This window comes from Canis lupus, chromosome 19 (genome assembly GCF_048164855.1).
Source record: "Canis lupus baileyi chromosome 19, mCanLup2.hap1, whole genome shotgun sequence".
NCBI lineage: Eukaryota > Metazoa > Chordata > Mammalia > Carnivora > Canidae > Canis > Canis lupus.
Genome location: NC_132856.1, coordinates 14,842,172 through 14,860,037, shown reverse-complemented (window position 1 = coordinate 14,860,037; position 17,866 = coordinate 14,842,172). Strand labels below are relative to the sequence as shown.

Below are 17,866 nucleotides of genomic sequence, written 5' to 3'. Positions count from 1 at the left end.
AGAATAGAAGGGACTTTTTTCCTGCTGCCATCTAGACTCCCAGGAGAATGCAATCTTTCAGAATATAGTCCACCAATACTAAGGCATTGTAGAGAAAGACGGTTACAGACAGCGGGGGAGAAGGCAGAGGCTAGAGGAAAACCAGATATACCCAATTGCCCCACTGGGGCCTGCAGACTTGGGAAGGAAATATGGGGATCTGAAGAGACGACATTGGGTTGAGACATTTGCATTAGCTTTTGTCCCCTTCTACTTTTCTTACTGAGAGGAATCTGCTCATGTGCCTAGAACCACCTAGCTCACACGACAGAGGGGGTCTACTGCCCCTAACTTATGAAGTGTCTTGGAATGGCATACAAAATTAGCAATAAATATAAGCTGTGTTCTCTAGCAGAGTTGAGTGCCATTTATCTTTGACATTTAGCAAGGGAATTTTAGTTGGCTATGAACTATGCATTCTACTAAGCCCACAAAACGAATATAATATATACAGTTGTAGTTTCTATCCTAATTTCTTTGTCCTTACAACAATGACCTAATTATATAGAGAAATGTGTAATTTAGGCTATTTTACTTGAAAAAAATATTCAGTTTATGAGGAAGATCCTAATCTCCTACAAAAAATACAGTATCTACAAAAATGAAGATAGAATTAAATGTCTGAACTATGTTCTTTTCTTCTCCTTGGACTACATTAAGTGTCACCTCTGAGACAACCAAATCCCCTGAAAAGTCAATCAAAATGTAGAAAATAATAGTTATACAAGAGGTTTTGAATTCTCTTTCAAATGTGCATGCACATGGCATGTGCGCACACTCACACACACAAACACACAGACACACACACACCATGAGCTATTTAAAAACATTTGTACAACCTGCCCACATTATCTTTATCCTAAAATAAAAAATAATAATAAGATAACCTCTTAATAGATTCACCCTTATGGAACTGCTGAACTTTCAAATATTGAAAAATGAAACCCTGAGTGGCAAGAGTAGGGAATGAACACAGCCAAGCTCGTTATGAGCCTACCTTTTTGGCTTTTTTTACAGGTACAATGAACTCAAAGGTCTCAGGGAGAGAATGAAAACTAGGAAAATTGAAAGTTACAACTTCAAGCAGTTTCCATCAAACCACTTTCTTCCCAATTTGTTATATGCACCCAGCCAACCTCTTCAATGAAGGAGAAAATCTGTTTTTTCATCGGATACAGTGGGAAATCATAGCAAAGCGAGGAAGCATACTTCCAAGAGGAAAAACTACAAATTGCCTGACTTGGTGAATATTCAGGCAGTCAACAGACAATCTGAAATTGTACTTCTGTATCTTTATGTTTTAACACAAAAATGCACCCTAAAATAAAAGTGTTCCTGGTGTAATCTTATCTAAAATATCAACTTCTCTACTAATTCATTGTACTTCTGAAACCAGAATTGGGAACCATTTGATTTTGGATCATCTGACTTTCAATGTAATTCAGTATCAATAAGAGTTTATTTGTGCTTTTCTACAAAGGTTTCCCAATTTTGTAAAAATCAAGCTAACTTTTATATGTCCAATGAGTTGCTGTGTATAAAAAAAAAAAAAAAGGAAAAAAGGAACTATTAAAAAGCTTTTAAGACATAGCTCAATTTATGTAACTAATTTTTTATTCATTTTTCCGTCTTTTGCATTCCTTTCAAAATGAAATCATAAGCTGAGTATGAATCTTGTCTATCTCTAGCAAACTTTCTTTCTCTTGTTCCTATATTTTCATGGCTACTGCAATATTTTTTTTAAGATTTTCATTTATTTATTTAACAGACAGAGAAAGAGCACCAGCAGGGGGAAAGCAGGCAAAGGGAGAGGGAAAACTAGGCTCCCCGCTGAGCCATGAGCCTGATGCAGAACCCAATCCCCGCTGAGCCATGAGCCTGATGCAGAACCCAATCCCAGGACCCTGGGATCATGACCTGAGCCAAAGGCAGACGCTTAACCAACTGAGCCACCAGGTACCCTTGGCTATTGCGATCTTAATTTAGATTAGTATCACCCTACTTGACCTATATTGTACATAAAGCAAAAAGACAGCTTTCTGGGAGTCTGCAATTGTTTAAAATGGTATGATCATTCAAACATAAGGTGAAAATCCCAGATGTGAGCTATTTACATGTTTCTACCTTTTCAACAAAGTAACATATGGATTAGATGTGGGATATATTACTTTTTTGGATATATAAATATGTATTAGCTTTTGTTTATTTTGTTTTTTGTTATCAATAAATCTCAACACCTTGCCTTTTAGTTATAAATGGCTCTGAATAATCTAGGAAAGGAATTATAAGTCTCAAAATACCAAGCAATGAATAATTTTCCATTCAATTCTTTTGATTAGAGCTCAATAGTGGTAGCACAAAGCCTAGTGGTAAAAGGATGTTCTTAAAATAAATACTTTCCATTCATTTTTTTCAGATTATAAAAGTATCACTTGCACTTAGGATAGCTAGAAACACATTTTCAAAAAGAAGTTTATCACAATAACCCATAAATTACTACCTAGGAACAAAGAACTACCCCTTATTTTTTATTTTTCTTTTTACAAACAGAAGGAAGTCAAAAATATTGAAAACTTCAATTAGCTGTCATGATCAAGGGAAAAGGTATAGTTGTGGTGAGTTAGAAAATTTTCTCGAATCCCATAATATATGTATTGTTTTTGAAACCGTAAAGAAATAAAATATATTAATCTGTCCAGCTCAATAATTAATGAATAAAGCATAATTAATGACTCAAGAACTCTCAGTACTCATCGGTCATGAGGGTAAAGGTCAATTTTATAGTAGGGGTGAAGTTATAGAAGGGATAGAACAGCATTTGAAAATTCAAATGTCTATACAAGGACCAAGCAGATAATATAAATAAGCAAGTACAAAAATCCTGTCTATAGAAGGCAACCAATTGACACTTACTATTCAATTCTGGCTAATTGCTACCATGCCAAAAAAAAAGAAAAAAGGAAAAAATAAACCCTAGTGTTATCAAATTCCCCCACATTTGTTATTTTTGTTGTTCCTTCAAGAGAAACCAGATATTCGTATCTTTATATGACATCTTCCAATTTAAAATTTTTCAATTAAAGATTTTTAAAACATGTCAGCCAATCTGCATGCCTATAAGCCTAACTTGACCTGTCAATTATTAGTTTGTAGCCCTTCTTATCAAAGACTAAGTAGAATCTAGGTCAAATCTAGACCATATTCTTGATTTCTGGGACATTGCTGGAAAGAAAGTAAACTTCCAAAACAAAATTCAATATTGAAAAGAACTCTAGGCTTCACTAACTAGTAGGCAAATGAATAACCTACTGCCCCTCAAAGACATCCACACCCTAATTCCCAGAACTGGTGAATATGCTTTGTTCTTTGGGTTTTTTAAAAGATATTTTATTTATTTAAGAGAGAGAAAGAGAGAGAAAGTGAGAGAGGGAGCACAAGCGGGGGAGAGAGAGAGAGAGGGAGAAGCAGACTCCCCACTGAGCAGGAAGCCTGATGCAGGGCTGATCCCAGGACCCTGAGATTATGACCTGAGCCAAACGCAGGTGCTTAACTGAGTCGCCCAGGTGCCCTCCGAATCTGTGAATATGTTACCTTACATGACAAAATGGACTTTGCAGTTGTGCTTATGGTTAGGGACCCTGAGATGAAAGATTATCCTGGATCATCCTGGTGGGATCAATCTAATCACACCTGTCCTTAAAAATAGAAGAGCAAGGCAGAAGAGTAGGTCAAAGAGATATGCTATGAGGACTTGACCTACCATTGCTGGCTCTGAAGACGGAAGAAAGGAGCCATAAGCCAGGAAACAAAGTGGCCTCTAGAAAGTCAAGGTAACAGATTCTCCCCTGGAGCCTATAGGAAACAAAAAAGCAAAACAAACAAAAAAACACGGCCCTGCTGACAGCTTGATTTTAGCCGAGTTAGACTCATATTAGGCTTCTGACTTACAAAACATAAGATAACACATTCATATTGTTTAGGCAACTAGGTTTATGATCATTTGTTAATAGCAGCAATAGGAAACTAATACAGTGATCCTAGCTTGATGTTTTTATAGATTAGGAAACTAAGGTCCAGAGTATAAAGACAAACCTTGTAGAAATATGCATTTCAAGATTCCCAGGCCAGTGATCTTCCCAGTGTACCTGCCCAGGTTGATTGCTTTTGTGTTCGTCTTTAAGTGATTTTTCCCATAAGGGAAAAGTGATTAACTTGAAAAAGGGGGGAAGGGAGGGGGAGAGAGAAGGACAGACAGCGAAAGAGAGAGGAGAGGGGGGAGGGACATGGAGGAGAAATACTCTGTTTAACTAGGACTTATTAGAGTAATAACATTTGGTTTGGGACTCACAGCTAGATAAGAGGAAAAATAAGTGGAGGGAAGAGATGTATTAAGATTAAAAATGCAAAGCTGCTTCAATATATAATCAGTCTACCTTTTTATTGTCACTTAAATGTCTGCCTCTAATCCTTAGCTGTCTAACCAGTTTGGAATTTGCAGAAATTTAAACAGCCTGGGCATGGGTTGCAAGTCCTGCTGTCTGTGAAGGATTTGTAAGGATCTGTTAGCCCAAGATTATGCACATTTTCTGTTGGCTTGGGTGTCAACCATCTGCAATATAACGGGAGCTGTGATATGCCTGCCGAGATCATGATTGCAATCACAGCTCAACGGCAAGAGCAATGCCAGAGTCAGCAGCGTGAAGGACATCAGAGCTCAAGCCTGCTTGGAAAATCTGTCCACTTTCACTTCTGTTCCCCCTTCCAGTGTGTAGTAGAAGAACAGCCTTGGTACCACATACAGACTTCTCCCAAAGGTCCTACAATTAGTGTCTGTGCTGCTGGCACCTGAGCACTCATATAGAGAGACAGCTGGTAGGGACAGGAAATGCTTCTGTCCTCTGGTTCTAAAAGTACACAGTAAGTCTACAAATAAGGCTGTCGTTGTTTATTTTAGACAGATTCCACTAGGAAAAATATTCTGGGATAAGAACAAAAGGAAGAAAACCAAGAAAACCATATGACATGATCTGCCACTCTTTGTCTCAAAATGGCCAAAACTGACCACATCTCCAATCCTGTCTGTACACTCAGAGCTGCTATAAGCAAAAGTATATCTATGCCATGTCTCATCCCAGGCATACAGTTGAAAGGCATAGTGGCTGCCCCTCTTTTCCTAAAAACTGACCTTGAGGGTACCCAGAAATGCCCTTTCCTTGGCCAGGTAGGGGAAAGCAAACTGCTCAGCAGAACCCCCAGTGCATGATGGAGAAAGCTGAGCCCAATCCTAGCCAATCCTTCAAAGTTCATTAAAAATTCCACGTCCAACATTAAGACTTCCCAAACCATTTCAGTTCCCTCTTTTTTCAGTTCCCATTAATAGGCTTCTTCTTTGAGTTCAAACCCTAACACCCAGAGTATTTCCCTATGTGCACTTATCAGTAACAGTTCAAAGTAGTCAAAATAAATATATGTATATATTTGCAGGGAGGGGCAGACATAAGCAAAATATATATGCTTTTGGGCAGATGTTAACTAAAAAAAAAAAAAAAAAAAGAGTATAATGCCAGTTTCTAGCATGGCTGGTAATTAAGCAAGGTATTGGTAATCTCCCTCTCTCCGGCTCTTGGTTTATTTATTTATTTATTTATTTATTTATTTATTTATTTATTTATTCATGATAGACATAGAGAGAGAGAGAGGCAGAACACAGGCAGAGGGAGAAGCAGGCTCCATGCAGGGAGCCCAACATGGGACTCGATCCCGGGACTCCAGGATCTCGCCCTGGGCCAAAGGCAGGCGCCAAACCGCTGAGCCAGGGATCCCTGGCTCTTGGTTCTGCTTTTCTGCCAGTTGGCTTCATTCTTACCTAAGTGATAGGAAGATGGTTACCAATAGCTTTGGACATATATTCTATTTTTTCATCAACCCCAGTAGAAAAGCATGCTTCTTTTCTAAAAGTTCCAGCAAAAGTCACAGAATTGAGTCGGTGGTTCTGAATGCCCTGGCTTAAACACATGCCCATCTCTAAACCACTCATCAGGTAAGACAATGCAACTGTTAATTTGGCTATGCCAGGATCCCTCTAAGATGTAACAATAGGTCAGTTCAATACTGACCACATGGCCCAAGAGTAGTTTGTTTCTCCAGAGAAAATCAGAGTGCTACATAAGGAATAAAAATAATGAATGCCAGGCTGGCAAAAACCACAAAAGTCCAAATTTTCCCTAATCCCTAGCCAGAGTAACAGCAGTAGTTCTACAAAAGAAGGGAACTCATGGATATGTTTTTCTCTGTTTCCAAACTTTCTGTAATGTTATTATATTGTCTATTTTTTAAACAAAGGTGGAAGGCAGGTAATAAAAGGAAAGAAAAGCAATGTGAAGTTTTAAATAAATGTAGATACGATAATGAAAGGGTCAAGGATTTTCTTCAGAATAGAAGAATCTCCCATTTGTAAAAGATATCACCCTTTTCAAACTCTCTCCTTGTATATTAGTTCATGTGATCAGGTTTAAAAGTCACTCCTTCTAAGGGCGCCTGGGTGGCTCAGTCGGTTAAGCATCTCTTGATTTCGGCTCAAGTCATGATCTCAGGGTCATGAGATCAATCCCTTGTGTTGAGCCCCATGTCAATCACTATATCAAGCCTCACATCAGGCCCCATGTCTGACCATGTGGGGCCTGGAGTTGGGCCTGTATCAGGCTATATGCCTGGCTCCACAATGAGTGTGGAGCCTGCTTAGGATTCTCTCTTCCCCCCACCCCCAACACCACCTGCTCTATCTTTGTCTCTTTCTGTCTCTGTCTCTCTCAAAATAAATATATAATAAATTCACTCCTTCCAAAGATGATTAAATAAAAGAAATGGCATCATGAACTTGTCTTCCAAATGATTTCTACTTCATAAAATGTATTGCTCTCACACCAAGTGCATGACTCCAAAATAATTCAAGGAAAAGGTGTAGGATTTTTTTAAAAGCAAAGAAAAAAATATTTCAACTGGCTCCAAAGTCTATGGGAAGAGATCTAGAACTGTACAATTCCCTAGCCTCACAGATTCAAGCCCCTCCTGGATCCTGCTCCAACATGTCTCTCTAGTTTAGTCTCCTAGTACACCCAACCATGTACCCAACACTCATCAATAATGGTTTGTTTGTACTCCAGCAATCATCAAGCATTCTTAAGACTCTTGCTTTTTTCCACTCAGTTCACTGACTGGGAAATGCCCTCAGCCTCCTCCTTGCCTATAAAGCCTTCCCAGCTTTAAAGCCCTATATAAATACCACATTTTCTAGGAAGCATTCCCTTATCCCCTTAAAGTATTTTGAGCTCTCAAAGGACCCTATGAATATTCCTCTCTGATCTTTTAGTCTGCCTTATATTATAGTTATCGCTCTAAGTGGGCAAGGCTGTATAATTTTCTACATATTTATAACCTTTACCACACTGAAGATTGCAAATAAACTGCCTATTTTATTTTATTTTATTTATTTTATTTTATTTTATTTTATTTTATTTATTATATCATTGAGTAATAGAAGACCCAAAGAAAAGAAGAGTATTAGTATTAGGCACATAACATTTTCCAGAGAAGCCTAACATTTAATTCCCTTCACCTAGTGGCAAAATACAAGAAGAAAAGAGTTATGAACTCTACTAAATAGGAAAAAAAGATCTAAGAATGAAAGGGAGCTCTCCCTCACTATGATCAGACCTCAGCAATCATCTGAAAGAAGGAGGCGAGTTAAAAATAAAGCTCTCACCCAAAAGGCAGCCAGGATACAACCCAGTTACTTACGCTGAGCCAGCATCTTTCCAGTGCCACTTCCCAGGTGGTTAAATACAGCCATGCAGTCCTCTGGGCCAGAGCCTGAGCTAATTAGGGAGTCTCTGGAAAGGAACACAGAGATTTTTAATAAAAGAACCACCACAAGCCACTTCATTGGTATTATGCCTCTTCAAAATGCCAATCCTTTTCTCACCATCAAGCATCACCACACTAATAAACAGAGGAAAGAGGAGTTTGGGGTGACAATAATTCTGTGAGCCATAAATGCTTCTGTGATCTGCAGCACCAGAATTCTTTTTCTTTTTTCTTTAAAGATTTTACTTATTTATTCATGAGAGACACAGAGAGAGAGGCAGAGACACAGGCGGAGAGAGAAACAGACTCTTCGCAGGGAGCCCAATGCGGGACTCGCTCCTGGGACCCAGGATCACGCCCTGAGCCGAAGGCAGACGCTTAACCCCTGAGCCACCCAGTCGTCCCAGAATCCTTTCTTTAAAGAAAAAACAGAAGGGAAAGGTACACATATTATTCTTCCATAGGTATGAGTTGTAAACATCTAACTCAGTTGCTCTTTGACTCTTTCCATTGTTCTGTTTTGTTTTTTTCCTGAGAGAAATAGCATCTCATTTAGGTTTTCCATGAAGTATTAACTTGAATGATAAAACAGATCAAAGATAAAACAGATTACAAAGTACATCACTGGAAAGGAAGCTCCTTATAAACAGTAGAGAGATGTTAGGAAAAGACAGCCTTGACTTTCTCAGATTATAAAAGTGATACTTAACCACCAATATTAGATGTCATTACAGCAGTAATGTCTAACACATCTGAACCAACTCTCATCAGTTAATAGGACAAAACTGTCCTCTGCATATTGGTGAGAGCAGGGACAGCCATGGTTGTGTTAACATTTTTGTTATTTTTGAATTATTGCTTGTGTTTTCAGAGAATCTCAAGGTTGATTACCTTAAAGATAATCCTGTCAAACCTTGAATCCAAAGACCATTAAACTTGAACACATAATTATTCCTTTAAAATTCCTGTAGTCATTTTTATAACTGACTGCAACTGTAGCTTATCAACTTTTTTGGCAATAATGATTATGATTCCTCATATATAAATAACACTTTGTAGCTTACAAAACATTTTTTCACAAATGAGATACTATCTAAATTCTCACAGTGGTATCTCTGTTAATTGCCCTAAGCTTATTTAACCACTCCCCAAATTGTAGTATTTCATAAAAAAACAAATATTCCAAATTTTTCCAATTTATTTTTACATAGTAAAATATGAATTTTTTAAAGATTTTATTTATTTATTCATGAGAGACACAGAGAGAGACAGAGACATAGGCAGAGGGAGAAGCAGGAACCCTACAGGGAGCCTGATGCAGGACTTGATCCCAGGACCACGGGATCATGATCTGAGCCAAAGGCAGAAGCTCAACCACTGAGCTACCCAAGTGCCCCAAAATATGATTTTTTTAAAAGAAGGAAAGAATTATAAAAAGATCACATTTCAGAAATGTGAGTGCTTTAGTTCATTTTTAGCAACACATATGAAAGCATATGAAAGTATATAATACAATACATTAGAACTATGGCATTCCAAAATTTCAAAACCTTAGCAGAAATATAACTTTAATTTAGTTTACTCATAAATTATAATTAAGGATTTTTAGTAGATACTTGCAAATAAATACAAGGCAACTTTACAAAAGCACCGTACTGGAAATTATTTGGTATATGCAGAAGATACAGCAGCACTAACAGGAAAGAACATTAATAAAGGCCAGAAGTAGGGGAAAGAAAGAATGACTGGGTAAAGTAGTCATCCTGATAATCAAAAATTCAAGTTTCCCAAAGCCCAACAGTCATGCCCAAACACAAAACAGGTAAATTCCTTATGTGGAATAATTTTGGAAGCCATGAAGAAGCTAACAAACACTTCATCAGATCCTTCCATTTGGCTAACTAATGCTTGAAATTCCACCAGAAATGCATTACTTTTGTTTGAGGATTTGGCCCTGTTATATTTCCATTCCTTTTAGGATGTAGTGGGAAATGTAGGGTATATAATACAAGCTGCCCTTGGTTATCCATACTCTGTGTAAGTGCCAATCTAAAACAGGGAGAATTTTGAATGTGAGGAATTGATGAAGATGGATCATGATCCCACACTAAGAGTTATGTGCTAAGCATTTTATAGCTACCATCTCATTTAATTCTCACATCAATGCTCTGAGTTAGGTATTCTTAACCACATTTTATATACAAGGAAACCAAGGCTCAGAAAAGTTAGATGAATTTACTGAAGGCTCCAGAGGAACAAATAAGAACCTAGGGTCAGAGTTGGACCATTAGGAAAGATAAACTGACACTACACTGATACTAAGCCAATGACTTTGGGTTCCTTAAAAAGAAACCTCAGTACTGAAAGAATTAACACTGAAGCATGATTGACTCTTTAAGTGATAAAGTGGCCCCAGGTCTGAATCTAGAAGAAAATAAGCAGGAAAACCAATAAAGAAAATGTCTCTCTCTTCTCTTCGCTTTTCTCCCCCATACCCCACCTTTCTCCCTTCCTCCTTCCCCCACACCTTTCTCTCTCTCACATACACCACTTAAATTCAAAGCACACCGATAAAGAGATAGAAAATTTAAACTGCCCAATAAGCAATGCATTTATAATTACACTTCCTAATTCTTTAGGATTCCGATACAACAAGGGTACATATTTACAGAGACAAAGGGAATTGGGTGTAAGAGGAATTTTAATTCATGGCAAGAAGAAGGTCATCAAAAAATAAATGGCACTGAACTTTGCCTCAGTTTGAACAAAGGACAACCAGCATGTGGGAAGCTCCATAAATATAACTGGTATTAAAACGTAATCAGGTCTGATAGCAGGATATTTCCTGGTTTTGCCAAGCAAAGATGTTAGATAATTAATATTGATATTAACAAAGATGAAGGGAGTGGTTATTGGAATTTCATTTTGTTAAGAATTTCCCTAGAGGGTTTTATATTCTTAAACAATAGCATTTTATCCAGAAGAGTTTTAGATACCACAAAATAAAGCCAGATCATGCAAGATGGAAATTGGTCAACTACATCTGACTCCACTAATTATGCACATTTTTAAGACAGTAAATAGAAAATAATGTTAAATATGAATAGTCACATGCATCAAAAACAGTAGTATTAAAAATGACTGGAAATGCAAAGGAAAGAAAACAAATCCTGGAATATGCCAAGTCAGTCACTGAAAATATCATTTTTAGACTGATTTTCCAATGCTAATACCTGTTTCCAATCAGGTAAATGATTGGTAGATCATCAGATCCTTTTGTGAGGATTTATTGTGTTTTTCTTAATAAATAAAAGTTTTTAACTCCCTGGAAAACTGAAAATAACCAAAGTCCTATAATAGAATAAAGGAAAGCAAGGTTTAATTAAAAGAAAGAAAGAGAGACAAAGAGGGGGGGGGGGGGGAGAGAAAGAAAGAAAGAAAGAAAGAAAGAAAGAAAGAAAGAAAGAAAGAAAGAAAGAAAGAAAGAAAGAAAAGAAAGGAAAGAAGAAAGAAAGAAAGAAAGAAAGAAAGAAAGAAAGAAAGAAAGAAAGAAAGAAAGAAAGAAAGAAAGAAAGAAATTTGACCAAATTTTAGGACTTATTCTCCTGGTATTTTTTTTTTTTAAGATTTTATTTATTTATTCATGAGAGACACACGAGAGACACACATGAGAATGAGGCAGAGACACAGGCCTGCAGGGAGCCCAACACAGGACTCAATCCCAGGTCCTCAGATTCACACCCTGGACTGAAGGCAGCACTAAACTGCTGAGCCACCGAGGCTGCCCTCTCCTTGGTATCTTAAACCAAGCATTCCAACTCTTATACATCATGTATTTCCACCTATAAGGAGCACAAACTAGATAAACTCAGGAGTCTAACATTCTCTGATTTTGTAAGTCATCCTTGACTAAATTTTTAAAAATCCACTTTGTTCAAATGCTTCTATACTATCAATGGAAATACTAATTAATTAAAAATTAAAAGCACAGCCTGTGCTGAAAAGTGTCCTTAAAAAAGGAGTTCTTGGAATTCTGCTGTTTTTAGAGTTTACTAAATAAAGTTCATTCCTGCATATTCTACAGATCTCTGGATGATATAGGAAGAGCTAATAAAAGTAATTATTCTAGAAAACAAAGTGCTGGAAATTTCAGAAATAATTAAATTCTCCTTTATTCTTACCACGGGGCTGCGAGTTTAACTATCATCTCACTGCCCTCTCTTGGTAGATTAAAATAACAGAAGCTGATTCTTTGCAGGGATTGAAATTTGGTTTCAAGCTTCAAGAAAGTAGGCTAATTCTTGCCAGTCGAAGGATCTACTTAATAAGACTAGTGTCAATGTAATCTGTAATATATAAAAGGTACCAATTTGTTACTTTCAAAACTAGTTTCTTCCAGTAGCCAATTTAGAGAGTAACATGCAGAAAGTTTATTAGGGAGTGCCCTGGGGATCCGCCTTCTTCTGGAGAAAGGGAAGAAAGAAGTCAGCAGCTGGGCTGCAGTTCCTCAAAGGGCTTTAGTGGACCTCAAAGCTCTGAAGCTAGATAGCCCTTTGGAGCAGTCCTGAGTTGGGGCAAGACCTAAGGATTTCATAAGCCTCATTTCAACCAGTTATTGGATACTGACTGTCCTGAGAAGGGGCTCTCACCATGGGAGAGGTGACTCTTCAGTTGGGGGCAATTTCTGGAGAGAGCTAACACTTAGTGCTTCTGGAAGCTGGAGCAACAGAAGACCTTCAGTCCTGCAGAAGCATTGGAGGTGTCACATCACAGTATCTATCACTATATACTCTCATTAATAACTTTCTGTTTCTTAATAAACACCAAATAACTAATCATACCATAAATAAATACAGGAAATGGTACAGACACTTTGGAAAGCAGTTTGGTACTTCCTTTTAAAAGCAAATATAATTTACTAATGGTATCCGGTATTCCACTTCTAGGTGGAAGAGAAATGAAAATATATGTCCACACAAAGACCTATGCAGAAAAAGTTCATGAGAGCATTATCTCTAATAGACAGAAAATGAAAACAACAATTCACTGTTAAGTGGGTAAATATAATGTGTTATATCCAAAAACCAGATTCATATCCAGCAATAAGAATGAACAAAATACTGATACATACAATGTGGATGAACCTCAAAAAGATTATGGTAAGCGAAAGAAGACAAAAGCAAAAGATTACATATTTCTGATTCCCTTTATACAAAATGTCTAGAAAAGGCAAATCTATAGAAAGAAAGTAGAATGAGGTGGGAACAGGAAGTGACTAATCATGGGCACGAGCAATATTTTAGAAGCAATGGAAATGTTCTAAAATTGGATTGTGGTGATGATAACACTGTGTAAGTTTACTAAAAAATCCTTAAACTATATACATGAAGTGAGTAAATTTTATAGTAAATATACTGAAGGAAAGGGAGGGAAGAATGGCAGACAGGAAGAGAGGCATCATGCATCATGCACTAGATGGCATGACTGGATAAATGGCCTTCTTCTCCAAACATAAGACTATAGGGTTAAAAGAACAGCCTAGTCTGCATCTGTCAGAATATGTCAGATCAGCAAGTCCTTGAACCCTAATGTTAATAAATGAATTCATTTTGAGTAAGGGTCAGCATAGACCAGGACTCATAAACAGTCTGACAGACACCTCCCTAAGGCAGCTGGTAGGATACCAGCCTATAAATCATGCTAAAAGCAAACAAACAAAGTAACAAACAACTCTAAAGTTCATATGTTCAATGTACCTCTAAAATTTCCAACCTCACCCAGACTGACAAATAGGATGGCTCTTCCTCACTGATATATAAGTGTGTGTGTATTTATGTGTATGTGTGTATCTATATAATTAATAATATATTTAAGTATAATTAAAATTATTTAATAGTAATTATTACTTAATAATTATTAATCTAAAATATTGTTTAATAATAAATACTTACACATAGGTATGTATACTTATATTTATAATATATACTATACTAATTTATAAAATATACATATAAATATATATTTATAGGTATACATATATACTTAATAATACCATGTTTGACTTATTTCTTCCTTCATGATTGCCCTTGATGTTCACTGTAATTTTATTTCAACAAGATACAGAATTTATATGGGGCTAAAACAGGAGTGAGAATGGTGAGAAAGAAGAAAAAGGAATCTAACCACAAGTAAGAACTTACTACATTCAACACTGCCCATGGTATTCTTCATATACGATTAAGTTTAACTACAATTTTGTGAGGGGAGTGATTATTTTTATTTAATGAAAGAGAAAGTTGAGGCTCAGAGGATTAAGCAATTCACCTGAGGTCACCCAGCATGGCAATAAAACAACTGTGAATAAGAATATATAAACCAGACAACACACAAATATCAGACTTCTTTGTGATTGTCTTTTTGGAGGTATTTATACAGCAAGATGCTGCCCCTATGAAAAGGGATGGGGGCTCCCTTGGGAAAAAAATACTGAGTACCCTATAGCAAAATATCCTGGGAAGAAGTTTTTCCTGTACTTGGAATTAATCTCTGAAAAAAAATTTTTTAAAAAGCTTCTGCATAGTCAATTTGCCTAAGACAGCAAAGTTCACAAAGATATGGAATGATCATAGGATATGAGCTGCTTCTGGACACTGGGAGACTGAATTGGACAGAAGTTAAACAGGAAGCTAATCTGGAGCTGCAGGTGGGTTCTCTAGAAGTGGATGCCAAGATGGTGTTTAGGATGCAAGATGTTTATTAGGGAACACCACCAGTGAAAGGAAGAATGAAGAGGCAGGACTGGGTAGAGGAAGAAGTTCGAATGCAGGCCTAATAAACCCCTAACCAACCTGGTGGGAATCTCTGGAGCAGGTATTGCCCATCACATTTGTCCTGTGCAGCATCTGGGTGTACCGCATCTAGGAAGACACCCTAAGGTTGGTTTGGCTTTATGAGTGGTTGAAAATTATTCTCTATGCTGCACATCCATTTCATTATAGTCTAGTCTCAATTTGTGATGAGAGCAATTAGAAAAAGAACCTGTGACCAGGCTAGAATAATAGACGTACTATATAGAAATATAGCCAAGAGAATGACTTAGCTGCAAGTACAGACTGTTTCAGTGTGTTGAAATAATGGTATGTATTGTCTCCTATACAAGGAATTTCAGAAGTAGAGCAATTCCAAAGTTTGTGCGCTCAGGGCTCCAGCTCCACACCCCTATAATTATCTTGCTTCTCTTCTCCTCTATGTTGGCTTTATCTGTAGGCCAGGGGTAAAATAAAAGCTCCAAAAACATAAAACAAGACAATGTCAAGAAGCAGAAGGATGGTCTCTTCTGATATAGCCTTCATAAAAGCAAAACAAAAACTTTTCCCAGTATCTGCTACTTCCACCCCAGCAGTCCTCTCCTATCTTATTGGCCAGAACAAATCACATGTCATCTATAAACCAATCACTGACAAGTGATTCATTTAAATCACCATGACTGGTTCACTCAATTCAGGATCTACCTGCTATACTACAAATGAGGTCCACTTCTCCTAAAGCATATAGCTCTAAGAGGAGGGTAGATACTTGGACAAAATCAGAATTCTCTTAGGAGAAGGGAAAAGCAAAATATTGGTTGGGCATACAACCAACACTGTTCCCTACATAAGAGCTCTACTGCTGAAATCAGCAAATATCACCCAGCCAAGCAACTATGCTGCAAGGGTCAGAAGTTGCAGAAGCAACAGCTTTAGAACAAGAACAGAAAAAAATCATATTGACTTGTTTCTGCTTGGCTTACAGCATCCTAAAAGAATATGTATCCTAAAAACATCTCCCAGGAGGCTCATTTCCTAATCAATTTCATTTTACTGTGGTTCCAGTTACTTTATACATGACAATTAAAATATATGAACTCTGACCTGTCTGGCTCTCAAGTTTGTGTGTTCAAGTACAGGGTGCAAATTTTTCTCAGATCCCAACTCCCTTGAGGGAATTTAGTGACCAGACCCAACATTGTGCTCTGACAAGAAATTTAAAAGGATCTTCTATATAAGAGACAATAGAGGTGCTTAGGCTTAACTGCCATAGGAATAGACATAAAATACTTATTATACTTCCTAAAACTGAGGCTAGATAGCAGCACAGCATGAATATGTAAGTTAATTTAAATGAGCAAATAGCTTGAAAAGGTAGTGTGTGACTCACCAACAATAAATGTCTAACTCATCTCCCTAAATACTATTAATACATGAAAAAATATAACTATGTCTTTCATTATGAGAAATGAGAACTTACAAGCATAATTAAAAATAAGTAGCACATTTCACCAATGCTTCATTATAGAAATAGCCCTATTTGTTTTCATTATAAAAAGAAAATAAAAGAAGAAATTCTATCCCTGTGAAATGATTTGTAACTCCAATTCTGCCCCTCACTGAATACAGGTCTTAAGCTCTTGAGGGTCTTCTCATTTTTTTCATTTGTATAAAGCAGATGATTTCTAGGTTCCTTCTAAGCATATCAATCTAGGACTATAAAATATAATTAGTTCCAGGAACCAGTAGTACTACGCTATGTCATAAGTTTTGTATGGTTCTTGGAAGCAACAAGCTATTTCTTTTTGTTTTCTTATTTACTAAATATGGTTTCATAGGCTATCATGTGATAATGCATGTCTTTCATTAGTGGTTTTATATTTCCTAGGATTAATTGCAATACTGTACATTTTATTATTAGCCATTGAATTAAACCAAATCATTGTATAAAACACAACATGAACACAGTAGTGTTCAGAAACCTTAACAAAATAATTATATAAATCTGGACAGAACAATAATCCCCCAGTGCCTTAAATTGGCTCACACTTATAGCCTTCAATACTTTCTGATAGAAAGTGGGGAAGATGGAAGGCAAAGAAAGATGAGGTAAAACATCAGATACATAATTTCAGGACTGTAGAACACCTTGGAGGTAATCTATTCCAGTGGTTGGAAATCTTACTCAATCTAGTGACATGCAGAACTGGACTAAAATAAAATTCTCCCCCACCAGCCATTCCTAGTTCCCTCATCTTCAAAAGAGACTCATTAGTTTTGAATTAGATCAAGTCTGGCCATTTGTATTTTTATCAAATTCCTTGAGTGATACTGAAGCATAGGCAGGTTTGGAAACCAATAAGAGAATCCAGCTGCATTATTTAATAAATGAGAAAACTAAAATTCAAATAGTTAAAGAATAAAAGCAAAACCAAATTATCCAGGCCTCCTTCACCAGAAGTCAAGGGTTCTTTCTATTACCTCGTCAATATACAACTTAATTATATACAAAGAGTATGTTCAACATTAAATTAAGAACTAACTGGAATTCTTCAGATCCAGGAAGAAAGACTACCCAAGAAAGAGCATGAAAATAAGAATTAGAGTAATGAGGTAAAGCATATAGAGCAATTTTGATCTAATAAAAAGAAAGAGGGAACTGGAGGGAAAGAAGTAGGAGACAGGAAAGTTAGGATGCTATCCAGGTTAGCAGAGAAGAAGAGACAAAATAGGATTCTGAATCGAACTAAAAATGAAAAACATTTGAATTCTTTAGCTCCAGAAAAGCTGGACAGAACTAGTGTATATAAGAATGACTTCATATGTACTCTTTTTTTTTTTTAATTTTAATTTATTTATGATAGTCACAGAGAGAGAGAGAGAGAGAGAGGCAGAGACACAGGCAGAAGGAGAAGCAGGCTCCATGCACCGGGAGCCCGACGTGGGATTCGATCCCGGGTCTCCAGGATCGTGCCCCAGGCCAAAGGCAGGCGTCAAACCGCTGCGCCACCCAGGGATCCCTCTTTTTGTGTTATACTTTCTCATTCAGTATAATAATCTGAGAAAGGATAGTCAAACTGCAAAGAGATATCTTAAGCTGTGTGAGAGCATCCCCATTAAAAAATAGGTCAATCCCCAGGTCACTGGGGACATAGGAA

At 37.0% G+C, this 17,866-nt stretch overlaps 1 long non-coding RNA gene across 27 annotated transcripts in view; it reads right to left on the bottom strand.

The window, feature by feature from the left end:
* LOC140609928 (uncharacterized) overlaps nt 1–17,866 on the bottom strand; it is a 618,500-nt gene that overhangs the window by 566,318 nt on the left and 34,316 nt on the right. For 26 of the 27 annotated variants that reach the window (XR_012011678.1, XR_012011681.1, XR_012011683.1 and 23 more), the window contains one exon: nt 7,837–7,928. This is a non-coding gene — a long non-coding RNA (uncharacterized lncRNA). Of the gene's footprint in view, nt 1–3,799; nt 3,892–7,836; nt 7,929–17,866 lie in introns of all 27 variants that reach the window. The other variant, XR_012011676.1, reaches the window with a different exon arrangement.